Source organism: Rhyacophila brunnea, unplaced genomic scaffold (genome assembly GCF_057557595.1).
Source record: "Rhyacophila brunnea isolate RB1 unplaced genomic scaffold, BYU_Rbru_1.0 scaffold_7, whole genome shotgun sequence".
Lineage (NCBI taxonomy): Eukaryota > Metazoa > Arthropoda > Insecta > Trichoptera > Rhyacophilidae > Rhyacophila > Rhyacophila brunnea.
In genome coordinates, this window is record NW_028233339.1 from 45,949,204 (window position 1) to 45,968,714 (window position 19,511).

A 19,511-nucleotide genomic window follows, 5' to 3' on the forward strand; every position below is an offset into this window, starting at 1 on the left:
AATCACGGAGGTTCTTAAGCCACGAAATGCGGCGCCGTCCTCTGCTACGCTTCCCATTGATCTTTCCTTGAATGACAAGTTGGGGGATGCTGTATTTTTGTCCTCTCATAATGTGGCCGAGGTATTGTAGTTTCCTGGTTTTGATACTACGTAGAACTTCTCGGTCCTTCCCCATTCGATTGAGAACTTCAACATTTGTCACCCGGTCAGTCCAAGGAATTTTGAGGATGCGTCTATACAGCCACATCTCGAAAGATTCAAGTCTCCGTGACATCTCTTGGTTTAGCGTCCATACTTCCATACCACAGAAAAGAATAATTGAGAGCACATAATAACGTACCATACGCAGTCTCAGACCTAGGTTAAGATCTCGATTGCTAAGGAGGCGTCTCATTTTGAGAAAGGCGCTCTTTGCGATCTCAATTCTAGTTTTTATTTCCTGAGACTGGTCCCATTTCTCATTGACCCATGTACCTAAATATTTATAATGGGTCACACGTTCGATTGGTTCGCTGTTAATGACAAAATTTGTGTTGGTGTCTGGTGTCGCTGTTTTTGATACTAGTAATAGTTTTGTTTTCTTGAGGTTCATTTTTAAACCATAAGAATTACTGACCTCATTAATAAGATATATTAAATAATAATAAATATTAAATTATAAAGTGCAGAACCCCTGAAACTATCTGTGTATCATCGTAAATTATCATAATATTACCCAGCAGATCTTTATCCATTCATCTGACACCAGACAGTAGCGACGGAGATTATGGTATGACGATTATAGATATTATGTTACTACACAATGACTGAGATAACTGGACCTGGCTTTAGCCAAGAATGTCCGATACAGTATGACTATCACGCAGTGGCGAATGGTGATTTTTGGAAAGAGGTAGGCTGTGGAGATCTGATAAAAATAACACACTTGTCAGGTATACTTACGAGAAATAAGAATATAATACAATATTACTACTAATGAGTAGGTACACACTAATGACAACGACACACTAATTTAATGAAACTTCAAAAACTCACTGACGACATAAAATTAAGCGATCAGTTTAAATTAAGTACGTATTTTTTCTAAACATTTATACACATCAAAAATTATTAGATAAGAGACCTTTTTATTATTAAAAACAGTCTATATTTATTCATATTCGATTAAGGGCGGACGTGCTCAGCGTGAGTCAAAATGGAGCTTTTCTTCTATTTTCAAAGCATGATCCTGAACATACCTTAAACGTTTTAGATAATCTATGTATATAATTTTGAAGCCTTATTATCCTTTATATTAATTTTAAACATTTGATGACTGCATAAAGTATTTTTATTACATAAAATAGTATTCTTTTAAACCTCTCGCTCTAATATTTCAGTACATAAATGTGCAGTGGTGTTAAGATTTTTTACATTTATTAGTTTTTAAACGCATTTATAAAACCATCAGTATAATTTATGTCGACATTGTTATAGTGAAATATTTTCGATAAAAATTATATTGATAATCTCTGTGATCCCAAATTTGATAAAAATTAGGCATTTTATTATTCAAAAAATGGGCAAGATTAACACATTTGAAGATAATTCTAAAGATACTCATTATAAGGTATGTCTTTGACCATTCAAGTGTGATAAACGTCCTACTAATAATGATTGCTTTATAATAATTATTGACCTAAGAATAAGGTAGTGTTTTTTGAAATACGCCATTTCTTTTGGCATTCCCCAGTGGTTAAGCTATAACTTAATAAATTGACAAACTATAATTGAAGTAGGGAGTAAAATGATGTTAACGCGCGTGTTTAAATTATTATAAGTCAATATGCAATTAAAAATATTTTTCTTAAGAAGATAGGCTTCAAATAATCGCCTAGTATGGAGTCTTCTCCACTGCTATCACGGTTATGTGATATTGTATTTCGAATTATTCTATTTTTGGGCTATCATTGGGTGTGTGGCATTTTTTCTCATTCTTCTTTACCCGGCATAATTATCTTGGTACATTGAGAATGACAACTGTGACGAGCATGACACGTCAAGATTATAATGCCGGATCATACTATCACCAAACCGCTCGGCGTGACTTTCTCTGATACTATTTTGTTACACAAGGGGGGCTGAGGGTGGTTTCAGCGAGAATTTTATACAGCATAGGAGGAAAATAGCAAAGACACAATAACTGCATTGTTTTAAAGTGAAACCTTTTAGGGCAAAGTAGTGCAATTTCGTTTAATAAAAATCCAAGCATAACGAAAAATGTAACGGAAACGCAATCACGAAAAATGAAACGGAAACTGAACTCCTCCAATGATGCCACGACAGTCGAGCTGCGTGGAATAATAACGGAGTGTTATACTTTTTGTAATACTCACGAGTTTAAAGCCTTCTTTACACAGGATTAGTACTAATCATTAGTACTTGCTACTAGTACTAATACCGACACGTATTAACAGGCTGAATACTAATGCATATTACTAATTCGGCCTGTTTACACCTGGCGGTATTAGTGCGAGTACTGATTAGGTACTAATAATTAACACTAACCCCGTTTACACAAGCCCAATTAAGTGAAGTGAGTAGCTATCGCTCGCATCAGTCTCGGCGGACAAGTGCGCGTTACTTGTTTTCGTTATGCTCCCAGTTGTTTGCTAAGCTTCGAGTGAGACTAGCGTGATTTCGCAATACAGTTGTAATTTGTGATTTTTCATTTTGATTCTTTGGTTTTCACATGGCTTGGTATAGTTGTTATATATTATAAGTATATATATTTTCCGATCCTAATAAGATCATCATAATATAAGGTGTAGGTAGGTACCTATATTATTGACATATTTTAGTTTTTACGAGAAATGGATATTAGCCACTGGCTCACCTTGTCAGGTCGATACTCTGACTCCAAATACAAATTGAAAAACAATAATGTGTGTATTTGCCAAACCCAAGATTATAAACTGAGACCCATGACATTATAAGCCGACGCGTATGCCGCTCGGCCATCGTGTGTGTAGATTTACACTACTTATATATTTGACACTATTAATAACATTGTTACAATATTCACATTTAAAAGTTTTACTTCAAACGAGCGTGGCAACCAAACACTCTTATTTTTAAATAAACAGGAAGATTTCAAGTAAGTACCTACCTGTCATAATGAAAATCAGAAACAACAAAAAAGAAATTGACAATATCAATAAAGTTGACCATAGACTAAATTACCAGTATCAAAAGCAAAATGCATGTCGTATGATAAACAGATAAGGTTTGTCGGTCACGCGTATCGTGACACTGAATCACAAAAACCGCACACCACCAGCAACTGAAATATGTATAACAAAATGCAATTTAAAAGTGAATGCAGTTTGCAACTAACAGATTGTTATGTTATATCAGTCTAGAATGCAGCTGTAAATGCTTGCCGGATAGGAAACTGGATTGCCACCCAAAATGCATTTAAATTATGTCCAGGACACTGTTTAAAAATAGAATCCTAGTGATGAGCAGCCAATTTACGACAGAAAAATAATACGACCAGAAAAACGCGAGATAACACTTGTTTCAGGATTCAAACTCGACACCAAATTTTCTTCTTCTTCGATGGCGCTACAGCTCAAGTCGAGCCCTGGCCTCCTCCACCGCCGTCCTCCAGTCGGAACGGTCCTCCGCACGTCTTTTCCAGTTCCTGCTTTTTAGCAGCTGGTTGGCATCTTTTGTAATGTTATCACCCCATCGTGTGCGTGGATTTCCCACTGGCCTTTCCCTCCTGGGTTTCCTTCGAGGATCTTCTTTGGTATTCGTAACTCAGGCATGCGCTGGACATGGCCTGCCCAGTTTAGCCTCTGGAGTTTTATGAAGGTGGAGAGTTTTAAATCTTGGTATAAGCGGTATAGTTCCGTGTTGTACCTAATTCTCCACTCCCCACCATCATTCATGGGTCCGTATATACGCCTCAGGATTTTTCTCTCAAAGCAGTCCACCATTTCAGCTGCTTTCATATTTAGCATCCATGACTAGCACCCGTATGCAACGACTGTGCGTATGACCGTTTTATAGAGCCGGGTCTTAGTTTTTCTGTGGATATTTCTGGATTTGACTCGACACCAAATGGCATTATGTAATAAAAACAATATATTACGTGGGATTTTGAATGAAGAAATGAATGGCCACCTGATATACATACCTCTTCAATCATGGGTTATCGGATGTTTTACTTGAAGTCTTGGTTGATGGCCTATCTAGGGCCCCGTCTTGAATCCAAGATGGCAGGCGCTCCAGTAATTGATTGATGAAAATTCAATCAACTCTTCAAAGATGTATGGGGCATCATATTAATACAATATACACCTTTCCTACAAAATGTACCTACAGAGTATTTAGGGTTAGCTCCCAAATATACCCCAGATTCTTCAACGTTTCAAAATCCGTTACACGCGTTTAACATGGTTTTGATTTATTATAACTCTAATGACAAAAGATAATTATGAAGAAATACATAATAACATTTTTGTTTATTTTTAATTATCAATAGAATAAATAACCACAAGATTGTCATAAGGAGTTTTGATTGTTTTTTGACATGTACCTACAGAGTAATGTAAAAATGTACTTAAGTTTTTTTTTAAATCTCAAAAGTGGGTGGTGGTTGAAATAAGTTTGATAACCTGTGCTGTAAACTAACCATGCCCTTCAGTGTAGCGATACGCCCCCAAATTTATCATTTCATTTTACGCTCCCTTGGTGTAAGGATCTATTAATTTACCTAATTTGAAGCTTTAAATGACAAAAATATGTCTAAAAAAATCAGGAGTAATGTTACGATTATTTTTACTAAACATATAATTAATTACAAAGAAAATGAGTTGCATCTAAAAGGAAAGCCGATAACATTCCTCTATCACGCGTTGCCGCCATGACAAGTACGTCAAAATGTAGTGTTGCAATACTAGAAATATTTCCTCAAATACTGGACATGATATTTGTATATTAATATCACCGCAAAATACAGTTCGCGTGGGGCGATCCTAAAGTGTGAGAACCGAGTACCTATATTATATGAAGTGGCAAGTGTAACAACTTGACTTACAACTTACAACAACTGAGACATTATTCTTTGTGAAGGCCGTAAACAGCTTACGATTGCATTTCCTACATTTAAATACAAAGCCGAGAGCGTGCACGGAGTATGCATTTACAAAAAAAATAGTTATTCGTTATTTCATACAAATTTACTATAAATCACCTTAACCCAGAGATTGGGAAACTACGAAATTTGAATGCACTTAATGTTTGCATAACAAATCCTTTTATTTGCGTTATTCATTTTTTATTACCTAATACCCAGCGGTCGACATTGACCGAAGCGAATCGGAACGCAGCTCCGGTTCGTAAAATCCTCGAGACTACCACCCCCTACCACTTCGTCTCATATTTTTTTTTAAACTAGGTTCCGATTAGTGAAAGAAAATATTAAATTCATTTACATTACATAATTTCGAAACGCATGGTATGTTTATAACAGAAAAGTCGAACACATTTTAATATCTGAAAAAGCACCTCATTTACAGAATGTGCAAGGCTGTATTCCATGAGAACCAAATATAGCTTGTTCAATGCGTGCGTGCTACATGTGCTCCTGTGTGCAGTGTTTTACCAAGCTTCAATAGTCTCGACTGTTAAGGTTTGAGAATCGATGTCTCCATTAAACCTTAGGTGTACATTGGTACGATTGCGATATAAACAATGAGTTCATGAGCGTAGTAGTTACAAATAAACGCTTCACGTAACTGGGACACGTGTTTTGAATGCCGCCAAAGTGCGACACTCCGTACCCTTGTGGCTCAACCTTAAGGATTCTCTCAGCATGCATCGGTGCTATAACAGCGATCTACACGATGCAAGTTCACGTGGTGGGAGGCGCGAAATGTGGCGATGGACCGTGGGAAGTGGCACGACCTCAATTCTGGGGCGTAACAGGTTGAAGTTAGTATATAAGTAAGTTACAGAATGATGAGAATAGTTAGGTATTTAGATTTAACAATCGCATATGATTTAACTTTGGTTTATAACTTGTATTTCTTCAATCCTCAGCTTCTCGTTTATTATCGTTATTATGGCGTTACCTTGTTTGCACCCGCGATAAAAATACAAAAAATCAAATTCAATTATTTTAAAATTTAACGACGCTTTGAAACGCCGTGTGAATAAATTCAATAAAACACTGCAACGAATGCGCAGAAAATAGGTACCTAATGCAACGTGCAAATACTTATAATGTAGGGGAAGTTAGGGCAAAGCGGATCGCATGAGTAAAACGAATACTAGTTAATGCCATATTATTACATCCTTCAATTTTATCGATCGATAGATTCATCTCTTGTCGATGTAATGTCATTACGGGCTGGTTCGTTTGAGGAATGGTACTATTGCGATGAAAGATTTTTTACAACTTATTCATAGGCCTGAGTTTCAACTATTTACTAGTATGTATCGAGTAAGTCAGCAGTTACGACTATCTCGGACAGCAGGTGTCCATAGACGGAAGCATGCACGATGAAACTGCTCGCAGACCAAAGCTGGGATGGAGTGCTTCGGACGTCTGAATTGTATCTTCAATAATGACTTACCATTATGTCTTAAGCGTAGGGTGTTCAACCAATGTGTGCTGCCCGTGCTTACGTATGGCTGCGAGACGTGGACCCTCAACACGAGAGATGTCCAAAGGCTAAAAGTCGCACAGCGAGGCATGGAGAGGTGTACGTTGGGCATCACGCGAAAGGACCGTAAGAGAAACGAATGGGTTAGGAAGCAGACAGGAGTACGCGATGTCATAGACGTTGCCAAACAGCTAAAATAGAGATGGGCGGGGCACATTGCTCACCGAAAGGACGGCCGCTGGACAAATGCCGTCATCCAATGGTACCCAAGGGGCACGAAACGGCCACAGGGTCGCCCTAAAAGCCGCTGGATTGACGAACTGATAAAGTTCGGCGGAAATACGTGGCAGCAAACGACACAGGACCGAGAGAGTTGGAAGAAGCTTGGGGAGGCGTTCATCCAGCAGTGGATTGACCCCGGTTGATGATGATGATGATGTATCGTAATAACTCATAGTAAAACATTATTATTATTTTGTTACTATATAAGTGTATAGTATAATTTTTTTTTTTTAATACTTCGAATGCAATATACCTACATATTTATTTTTTACCATGTCCAATTCTAATCACAGAATGGATATTTTTGTAGTAACAGAATTTGTTTTTATGAGAAATGGATGTTAGCCACATGCTCAACCTATGTAGTGCGTCAATACTTTGGCTATACACAAATTGAAAAACAATATGTATACTTGCCAGACCCAGGATTCGAACCTGGGGCCCACGACATTTTAGGCCAACCACAGAATAGCTGATTAATGAATAGAATTCCGATAGGCTTTAATCAATACACTACGTTTTGATTCAGGGTTTTGAATGTGTGAGTGTCCTGCGAAAATGAAACAGGCATGATGCACGTGCAATAGTGTGTGTAATACACCAATATTAAATGAGCGTCAACGAATGAACCGAGAGTAGTTGTCAGTATTCGAAGTATGTCGTATTCTTGATACGTGTTTAAGTTTATCCCGGATTCTTCCTTCCTCGAGATCGGTTGCCTGCTACTCCTTACCCGTTAGGTAATTGAGTTCCCATTATTTCTGAGTTCCCAAGGCCAACGTTTAAGCCGTGCGGCCCTCATGGGAGAATGCAATATGGTAAAGGTAAACTGTAGAAAATAATGATTATTTTATATTGCAACATGTTAATTGATATGAATGAAATATGGAATAGAAAATCTTCATTTACTACGAATATGTTACCGCATTGCATTCGAAAGTAAGCAGAAACTACCGCGTATTCGAGTAGAGTATCCTCCACTTAACCTTGCTATTTGGAATATATTTTTTTAAAATTAAAACGTGAGTAAATAAATCAAGTGGTTGGAATTTACTAATACAATTATACAACATACTTGAGTAAACCAATCAAGTGCCTGGCGTTTACTAATACAATTATACGATTGCGTATACACACAAATCCTTGTCACTGTGTACAATGGCAAGGTTAAGTGGAGGATACTCTAAGCCTGGTTTAAACAAAGCTGATCACAAGAATAACAATAAAAATTACAAGATAAAAAGAACTTTTTATATACCACGTTTTTGAATGTTCTGTTGAATCATATAAACTTCACAATTCTATGTATTAATAAATACTTTTTTTTGTACTTGATAGAAATACTGAATAAATATAGAATACTGAAATGTCATTTTGACACTTCATATTAATTTCCATAGTAACGCACGTATATATTAATAATTTAGTTGCTAGGACCCCCTTAGCAACCAATAATTACTTTTTACGATTTTTTTCCAAAATAACTTTCCATACAAAACAGAATTAACTGAAAATGAATTCAATTCTGCTTAAAGATGGCTGAAAGTATTAAAAGAATGCATTGTCGCCGTGTTCTGATATATTCTAAAAGTTTAAAATGTCTAGCTAGTCGTGAATTTATTTAAAAATCTTCAATCGTCCAATACAAAACTTGGACAAACAAGAAAAATTTTGTACTGGACAAACAAGAATACGAGCTAATAAAAACGTGGTAAAAAGCCGTAGTCCGAGGGGTTCGAGCAAGGCGGATGGATATGCATTGTTTTAGTTTCTGTTAATTAAGAGGTTTTAATGATTAAATTGACAGTTTATTTTTCATAACTCCTACATGATTGAATATAAATACAAATATAATTAAAGCGGATCATAATTAAAATGTAGTTTAGTTTTTTTACCATTAATTCTTTGCTAGTATCCGCTTTACCCGGGCTTCCCCTACTTATTATATTTCGAAAAATCCTAAACCTATGGAAGTTAAGTACACATTTAATTTAAAATATTTTAAATCCGTTTTAATTAAACTACAATGTTTTTATAACGAAACGTAATATACCATAAACATATTAGGAAGTACCTACAAGTTCCCAGGCACAAATTTAATGTCTATAATATTGTCTATGATCATGCTAGTTTACTACACGGGCAAGGCACTTTCATTCTACACATACTGCGTCTATATCTATGCGTTTCAAATAAAATGAAGTGTTGTCCAAGTATTGAAATCCGTACAAGTGCTGTGTGTAGGGTGGGCACTGGCCACTGACACCAGACATAGCAAGTTATAATATACCAACTCTAACTTGCCAGTGTTTTTTTCTACGCACGTTTTACAATGTAATGTACTTGGCATTCGCCGGTCAGATTACGTATTCCGCATAACCGCATGTGGTAGCAACGTTTACTTTTATCAGAATTTATCAAATGTAGAAAGTGTTGTTCAACATTTTTTACCAAAGCGACACACTTGACCGTCTGCTAAACTCCCTCGACACACCAAAAATCGACATTATAAATAATTACAAGATAAACATAACTTTTAATATATACCGTTTTAAAATTTTCTTTGAATCATATAAACTTGACTTGACTAATACTGAAATGTCATTTTGACACTCATATTGATTTCCATAGTAACGCACGTATATATTAATAATTTAGTTGTTAGGACCCTAGCAACCAATAATAGTGGATTGGATTACGGATTTCTTCCGAAATAACTTTTCATACAAAACAGAACTAACTGAAAATGAATTCAATTCTACTTAAAAATGGCTAAAAGTATTAAAAAAAATGCAATGGCATCGTGTTCTGATATATTCTAAAAGTTTCAAATGTCTAGCTAGTCGGGAAGTTAGTTAAAAAATCGATTTCAAGATTTGTACCGGATAATTCAGAATACGACCTAATAAAAACGTTGTAAAATTAGATACTTATGCCTATATAATTAACCATCTCAATAAACATACAAAAGTTGGTAAGTCGATAATTTAGGTATTATGGGTATTATCTTTTTAAGTTTTAGGTAACCAACGGATTATGTGTCTATATAAATATGTATGCTAGAAAAAAATCAATTCAATTCCGATATTCACATAAAGCACACATAAATTAACATTATGTCTGATTTTAGGGGGCATGTTTAACTTAAAATTGCAATTACTCCATAATATGATTTTCAGACATACTAACTTTTGGCAGTAACCCCACGAATTTAGTAATAGACTAAGTGGGACTAAACCCAAACATTTTTCACTGTCCAGTTGAGTTTTCTTATTCGTTGTTGAGCTATCGGTCCATTACATGTAATATGTGAATAAAATCTAAAGTCAAAGGATGAGATAACTCACACACCAGTGGAAGATGTGAGGTTCGCGTCCCACGTGGTTTGTCTTTTATTCTAGATTTTTGCGATAGTACCTTGAGTTCGCGGTGATGAAGGGCCCCCAAATTCAAAAAATTGTTGAAGACTGATGTTGTTTTTACAATAGTGTCAACTATGCGGTGAATGAATAGTATACTTATATTATATTTATATTAATGGCGAAGGCTGCCTGTTGAAGGTAGGAACACTGTGGTAGATAACTTAAAGAAATCTTAGGACAGCTTTTTACTGAACAAAAAATATTATATGTTACCTTTCGATAACAGAAATTTCAGGAAAAAAGACAACAAACACTAAATAGATATAAAAAATGCACAACCACAGTTTCGAACTGGTGCTTAAAAATCTACTGTCGGTAGTTCAGTTCAGTGCTTAGTTGAAAAAACCATTTTGGATCAGATCCAGCGCGAAAAAAAAATGAACACAATACAAAACAGGTAAGGCTTAAATACCTAAAGCCTCGGGTTTTTACATTATGTGTGTGTGTTTTTTACTATACGTGTGTAATCGTTTATATTATATTCTATGCGTGAAATGCATTGATATAATTATTTAACTTGGATGAATAATGACTAGCCAATTATTATTGTCAGTTTGTGTCGTACCAACGACAGAAAAGCACAGCATGATATAACCGTCTCTTTTACGAATAGATCTTATAATATTCCATCATGAGTTCCCGAATATCACAATGGTGGAATGTAGCAAATTACTTGAAGCCTTTTGCTTTGTTAGATTGTGTTTGTATAGCTCGTATGTATTTTATTGAATTTGCTACGTTTCATCTGTTGACTAAATCGATAGTCAAATTATAAAACATCTTGGCTAATTATATTTTTTTAATAATTTCATTATTAAGGCAATTAAAAATATTTTTATTAAGAATGTAGGCTTTAAATAATCGCCTAGTATCGACATTTCGTCATTGATATAGTGATATATTGTATACATATTAAAAAATCTTTTTTTACAAAATTGGGACGTCGGAGGTTTAAACAGCTCGACGACGATAATGTTTATTAAAAAAACAATTAACTGAATAAAAATAATACATACTTACATTGGTTATGTAGATGCCTATTACTGCCTCACACAGAACAAGTGGACAAGCAGATATTCGAGTCATTAGCTGATCATAACCAAATCACCAAGATTATCAATATTATTTTGAGTGAAAATTAAAAAAAAAACTTCTAACATTATCTCACGTTAGTATTATCAAAAACTTATATGACACGGCGAATATTTTTTATAACCACTTTAATAAAGACCTTGCCTAAACGTGTGACAATAATATGAACTACCTTTTTTTCTATTAGCATTCGTGAGTTTTCGCAAATAATAAAGCGTTCGGTAATCATCGGAATTGTCGGTTGAGTGTGAAGAAATGAGGTTAGTAAACGCCATCATCATGCATGTTTCCGAAAACATTCGAATGCAATTACATACTAATTAATAATTACTATACTTATATTATTAAATAAAAATCTGCATTTTTGTATATTAGTGTTCCAGGATTTCTCGTAAATGTTGTAAAATTGACAATATTGCTAAGAATCCCTACTTAAAAAGAAGGGAATATTCACGAAATAAATCTTGTTTATATTGAAATAGGTAATATAATTATTTTCAAAAGTCTCTTATGACTTAGATAGCGGATAGCACTATAGATTTATAGGTATCAAAATATGCAGTGTGGGTTGGTCGAATCGCCTCGTGACTGAATACCTAGTCTTGTCTTGTTTTGTCTCGTTTGACAGTGAGAACAGAAATAGACAACGCGGGAGTCGTCGGATTCGCAGGGCTGTCCATAGCACTTGTCAACAGTAAATTGCTAGACCGATTGATTCTGAAAAAAAATAAAAAAAACATTATTGGACATTACATTTGTTGACATAAGATATTTAAATCGAATAACGACGGTTTTTAATAAAAGATAAACAGCAGTAAGTTTTTGGGTATCAGGTCTCGAAATGGACCAGGTCCCGGTTCATGAAATCAGCAAAAATATCGCTCCATCTCATGGAAAAAATAATATGGCCATCTGAGGTAGATAGGTCATATAACAAACAATCGGTGCCTGTACTTATGTACGCGCGTTAGAAGTTATACTTCTTTGGCGTAACAAAACAAAAACAAAACTTGTGATAATTTAGTTCTTCGACTAGCCCTTAATTATCTTGTTAAATTACACACTTAAGAAAAAGGGCCTCTTATTGGAGCGCCGTTGGTTAATTTCTATACACTTTAATTTATATTACTAAATCATATAATAATGTATCGTTGTTTTTATTTGTAAAGTAACAACTGTCACTCTGACGTTTAATCGTTTGTTTACGTAAGAAATTGTAAATGGCCAACAACAATAAATTCGTTGACTAAGCAACGGAACAATTCTACTATCATAGTTGCATTTGTATACAGCTGACTGATTCGCAGCTAACTTCATACTATCGCGCACATTCGTAACGGTGTGCGCGCGCAGTTCTCAATTCACTCTCTACCAAATGCCCCAAAAGTATAACTTCAAAAATCATATCATAAAATACATAAAATTAGACAACTATAGTCTGACATTTTAACGAGTGCGCTCGGAATTTGCCTAGACCGTTGAAACTAAAGATGAAAAAAGACAATTTTAATGTTTTGAATTTTGCACCGCGCGCATAACTAAAGCGCTAATATTTTCGAAAAATTATCATGCGCTCCGATTCGTAAAATTTTCTATTTCGAGTGCTGTTGGGTATACAATTTACCAGTTGTGAAGAGTGACTTTTGGAAGTAGGTAGGCGCAGGAAAAAGAGGTCCGAGCAAAAGGCAAATTTCATGGCTGAGGAGTCTAAAATATATGATTTCATAACGCTCCTTTCACATTATACAGTTTTGACAGTACGGTAAAAAAATCGAACGGCGACATTCTTTTAGTGGCGTGAAGAAGAGCATGGCCCTTTTCACATTAAACGGTGACGGTTAAAAACCGAAACGGCGCCGTATAGCAGCCATCCATTTCCACTGTATGTACGGCGGCCGGACAGGCACCGAGACTCAGTGGTGTACACTGTACGTCATATAATGCACGCTTTCATATTAGACGGTTTTAAATCATACAAACAACATAACACTCAACCACAAATGGAGCTAGTGACGCAAAAAACGCTGCATAAACCGTATAGTAGGAAAAGAGGAACTTGCGGATTTATATCGTTCAATTTTTTCCGTACGGTCAAAACTGTATAATGTGAATGGATTGTAATGGTACGTTTACATTTGACACTTATATTGTCATATTTATGTATGACACCATATTCACTAAGTGTAAACAGTAATTATATTTGTACCAGCCACTTATTTTGCGTGTGTCGACACTCACCTGTCACTTATTCAATCTACTTATATACGCAAATGTTTCGAGTGCACCACGTTATTTTGTCAGCGGTCTCAAATGTGGAGATCACTTTGATGGTTACCTACATTCGTAAAGGAGAAATCACTTAGAATAACTTTAAAAATAACAATCGTTAATATCCAATTTCAGCGGGTTTTCTTTAGTCTGGCAATCACTATATTAATGAAAGAGTAATACACTTGAGTTGGTGCCGACCCTGCGGAAAGGACATCGCGACAGCAATAACTGAAACTATAATATAATTATAGTGGGAGGGGGGGGATTAACGGAATGCCACTGGCTGAACAAAGCTGTCGCTAACTAGCCAAGAAAAAAATCAGATATCCGGCTAAATTAAATTAAATAGCTCACTCACTCCCAGCGGAGCGCAGTTCGTGAAGCATCTTCAATCGAAATTAAATAGGTATCTACTTTCAAACGGCGCTGAAATTTTCTGGCGCTTAAATACCGCAACCGGCGAGAGCTGAGCGATGATATTGAAATAACATTTGAAACAGATGTATTTATTAAACATTCTACGGTTAGAATAAATAGGTGGGTGGGTCTCAGGAATTTTAATATTTGGCGTATTTTCTTACAGAAAAAATGTAACACAACATTTTAAAATTAATAAAGTAAATGTTCGACGTGTTAGTGTTAAGTGGGTACTTAATTCGAACAGCGTTCTACAAACTTCAGTAATTTAATTAATTTAACTCACATAGTACATGACGTGATCTTTGGATGGATTTACGCACCGGAGCGCTTGATAATTTTTCGAAAATATTATTTTACTGAAAATATTATTTTAAAATAATAAATTTACCTAATTGTATGTATATTTTATAAAAATATGTGTGATGGTTTTTTGTTATATCGTCTACCTAGTTCAGATGGCAGCGCTCGAAATGGAAAAGTTTACGAACCGGAGCGCTCGAAAATTTTCTGAGGATATTAACATGGTTATCAAATTTAATGGGTATTTTATAAACATAAATGTGCTAGATTTTTTGTTATATGACATATCTAGCTCAGACGGTTAAAATATTTTAACCACGAGACGGAGCGATAACTTGACAGATTCCACGAACCGGAACGGTGCTCCGGTCCATTTCGACCCCTGTCCGATGGTCAAATTATAATCTCGGAGATTTCATGAACCGAAGCTGCACTCTGTTCCATTGCAAAAATCATCCATCAATTAATTTACACTTTTGTTGTAATGTAGATAAATATTAATGTAATAAAAAAAAAATATTCATCAGCTATTAGATCCAATACAATAGAGACAATATCTTAATATTATTAGATTCAGAAAAGTGAATCTTATCATCGTAATTATTATTTTGAACATAAATATTTTTTCCTGACAAATTACCGGACATAATAGAGGTCAAATTTGACATGTTGGAAAAAATATTACCATTTTACCTATAACCATTATTATTTTGTACTTAAATAATTATAAAAACGCCTATTTTAGGGAATCAAAGGTGATAAAGGTGGCACAGGAAGAGATGGTGCACCTGGTATCCATGGAAACAGTGGACCTCCTGGTCTAATGGTGTTCATAAATTATTAGTACTAGCTTGTTTGCTTGCTGTGCAAGTTTCAGCCATATTGTTAGCTATACTTGAATTATCATATAACTACAGGCATACAGCTGGTAGATACTAACTATTATAACATTAAGCTATAATATATTATACAAGGGTATTTTTTTAGTTATTTGGAGAGCATTTACTTATAATATAAATTATATTATTATTTCACATTTTTTGACAAACCATACAAACTGCATAATTTATAAGCTATGTTGATAATTCAATAAATAAAAGCCACACCCACAGTAGTTGTCAAAGGATACCCTTCACTTATAAAGACAGAGCTGGTACATATTACGAAAGTGGAGTTAATAAACCATTGCTAAGGCTAATGCTTAAATAAGCTGCGAGTCATTTCGCAATGCGGGTTTTATTTAAATAGCAACTATCACACTTTTATCATCCGCATTTGTCCATACATTATCTTTCTAACCCTATCACAGGCCACGAGGCCCAACACCCAGACCTTGAGAACATCACATAAATGTGTATATTTATGACTTCACCCTCTCACTTGGATGAAAGGTCAGCGCCTTACGCACTGGACTACGAGAGCCGCTACAACGTCAGACTCTGTTTTTGACTATGTAGATAGATACTCTCGATCGTTTCAATGAGCCAAATCTATATTTTTTAATACAACTTACCAGTAGCGAAGGGTGGAGATAGGCTGTTAAGGTCCGCCATAAAAAATAGTGCACATTAAACTTTGTTAGTCATACAGACTACAATTTACAGATGGTGTCGGTTAGTTTTTAAAAATCAATTAAAATCTGCCTAACCAAACCATAATCGTTTTGCTATACTTTGGGCGATACAACAAAATTGTGCACACTTTTTCATTCATACCTATTTGTTTTCGTTGAATTAAAAATAGGTATATATTACACATATTTTTGGTTCGTTTTTTTTAAATACATTAAGCCCTGCAAAAACCAAACTATAATAGATAAAAAATATTATTCTATCTATAAAATATCCAAAGTTATGTGTGATTTAATTACATAATTTTAGATATTTTATAGATAGACGAGTATTTGACTATTATCTATTATGGCTTAGTTTGGCAGGGTTTAATTAAATTTTAAAAACTAACCATAACCATCTGTAAATTGTAGTCTAATTTCAATGAAAACAAATACGTATGATTGACAAAGTTTAATGTCTACTATTTATGGCGGATCTAACAGCCTACCTCCACCCTTCGCCACTAGCATCTACCAAGGATCAAGATACAGCATGAAACTTGAGTTTGTGATAAATGAATGTGTGAATCAATTAACAGAATATCATATAAACCATAATAAAACGTCAAATCAGATACGTCACGAAAGACAAGAGATTTCATTGGAACGTTTGGCAATAACAGCCCTATAACACCTGACGTGCCTACAATTAACGTCCATAATGGCACAACCGCCAACGAAATTAGAACGTCTGGAGGACTTACTAAAAAATACGAACTGGAAAATATTCAATAATCATCGCTAGCATATTTGAAATAGGGATTTAAGGATACTCAGTCAAAGCAACTGGAAAGCGTCGGCGATGAATCGTCCAGGATGGAAAATGTTTTTGGAGTAGACCACTAAAATGATGATAATGACCATTATTTTCTACAAGAAAATAATGACGCCGTGGTAGGTATGGGTATCGCTAAAAAATATACAAGTTTTATAATATAAAAAATGTGATGAATACATTTCTTTTTTATCAAAGTTGAGTGGATAATTTATGATATTATGCGAAGGCGAGTGAATAAATTATTTATTATAAAATATTGTAAGTAAGTAGTATGTAATATTATTGTTTTCGCATGACTTAGCATGCACTTCGCATGAGTCGGGTGCAAGCCACTTGTATAATATTTTCTCTTACCGCCTTTTGTTCCGACGCAAACATGCGAGCTTTATGTTTCTGCATAATCACGCGAATGAACACATAAAAATCATTAAAACTCTTGATATTGATTAAAAATTGCGGCTGTTTTACAATCCGCCCCTGTACGGCATAACGTATGAAGCAAAAATAAATCTATTATCCAATGTGATTTTTTTGTTTTCTGATTTTACCGAGGCTTTGACTGCGACTCGCTGTCATATCGCCTGTTCTCTTCTAGAAGGGGAACCGTCGATCAGGTCCTCACTCCTATTCTGTTAAATAACTTTACAGTTTTGCCCAGCTCTTCCGTCTTACCCACCGCCAGGACACCTTTCAATTCGTCGACATTCTCATAGATATCCGCAATTCGCAGCTGTACTCTGTGAAGTTCATATTTAGGGCATTGTAGTGCTATAAGTGCAATGTCCTCTAAAACATGACATTCATCGTAGAGTTGCGATTCGCTTCTTCACATGAGGACATCAAATCTTTTGCTCATTGTGTGCCCTGTTCTTAGCCTCAGTATTAACTTAAGCTCATTCCTCGTCAAAGGAGACTCTACAAACCAGGGCACCTCTCGTGGTGATGGTAGGATAGACTTACTCCATTTCCCCTTTTCTAATGATGCCCTATTGAGAAAATCTATCCACATACTTTGGCCCATTTTCTTTATAGCCTCATTCCAGTCCAGGTTTTCTGGTATCCACTGATATGGTACCCCTGAATGGCCAGCTTCCTTTGCCAGATCATCCGCCCTTTCATTGCCCTCAATACCCATGTTCGACGGGATCCATTGAAGGCATAGATCTCCTCCAATGGGAAATTATATACCTATAATCTGGTCATCAAACGTACAAACTTAACATGACCTGATATTGTCGGGGCCCGGGGACAAAGGTTTTTTTGAATGATTCTGACTCAATATTTTCCCCTGATTATAAATCTGCCGGGTGGAACCCTTGGGCAAATGACGCCATCTTGGTAAAATGGCGACCAAAAACGATTTAGAGACGAGACGAGAACGAAAAAAATTTATTCAGAGATAAAATAAAGATCGTTAAATTATAAACAAAAAATATATGTCACACATTCCGGTAAGTTAAACGGTTTTACCACAATTTGAGAAATTAATATGTATTATCATTGAGCTTTCGACTTGTATTGCTAAAATAAAGCAAACAGCCTTGTTTCAACCATTGCAATTCAAACGTTGATATTCTACTTTATCGATAACTGCGATATCTACATAAATTGTATAGTGCTGGATTTCATGCGGCCCAAGTGGCTATTTTCTGAGCAAAATCTACACTGTTTCCACTGACATTTTAAATTTTTGGATAATTAAAAATGATTTATGAAGTATGGGGCATCTGTGTATTCATTGCAAACATTAAAATATTATAAACAAAAAAACCTGTCTGTGTTTGCACAGTTGAGGAATATGTGAACATATTGTTATCGATGCAATTCAGTCGTTGTACAAATAGACAATAACTTCAATATCAGTGAACTTATTCCAGCAGACTCGATTACTATTAAAGCATTATTTGGTAAGAGTGTATACCCATTGTTGATAAAGCATTTTTTTCATAAAATTTTACCATTTTAGCAATCATACCACTCAGCTTTACATGGGTGAGACCAGGGAACTCAGAAATAATGGGAACTGCAATACATAACGGGTAAGGTGATAGCAGGTAACCGACTCGAGTAAGGAAGAATCCATGTTAAACTTACACACGTGTCAAGAATACGTTTTACGTCGAATACTGAAAACTGCTCTCGGTTTATGCATTTACGCTCATGTAATGTTGATGTATTACACACACTATAGCACGTGCATAATGCGTGCTTCATTTTCGTAAGACACTCACACATTCAAAAGCCTGCATCAGCATGCGGCGTATTGAATATAGCCTATCGGTATTCTATTTATTATCTGTTCTGTGGGTGAGACACTTCAATATGTATGTTTGTAGTCAAAACAAAACAATAGTGTGAAAACGATCGTCAGAATTTCCTCAATCATAACTAGATCGGTAGAGTCTATCATGATTTGTAATTACGAAAATGTCTCTTGAAATAATATATGGACTGCATTTGTATAAATAAAAAGGACAATACATAAATCCTCACTATCGTCACGAGTCCGTTACTCAACGCATCACTCTCACGTTGAGTCCGGTCACTCGACATGGTCAACCGTTATTCCACTCGAGTCCGTTCTCTCAGTTCACTAATATAATCAATCTCTCGATCACATGGATCTCACCAGTGCATCTGTATCCACGATTATAACCTCACACTGTCATCTGTATTGT

General features: G+C 35.4%; 1 long non-coding RNA gene across 1 annotated transcript in view; it reads right to left on the reverse strand.

Annotated features, from left to right (window-relative positions):
* The window catches only part of LOC147064974 (uncharacterized), a 70,211-nt gene that overhangs the window by 22,197 nt on the left and 28,503 nt on the right, over window positions 1-19,511 (reverse strand). Inside the window, exon 2 of the long non-coding RNA XR_015071964.1 lies at window positions 11,381-12,169. This is a non-coding gene — a long non-coding RNA (uncharacterized LOC147064974). The remainder of the gene's footprint in view (window positions 1-11,380; window positions 12,170-19,511) is intronic.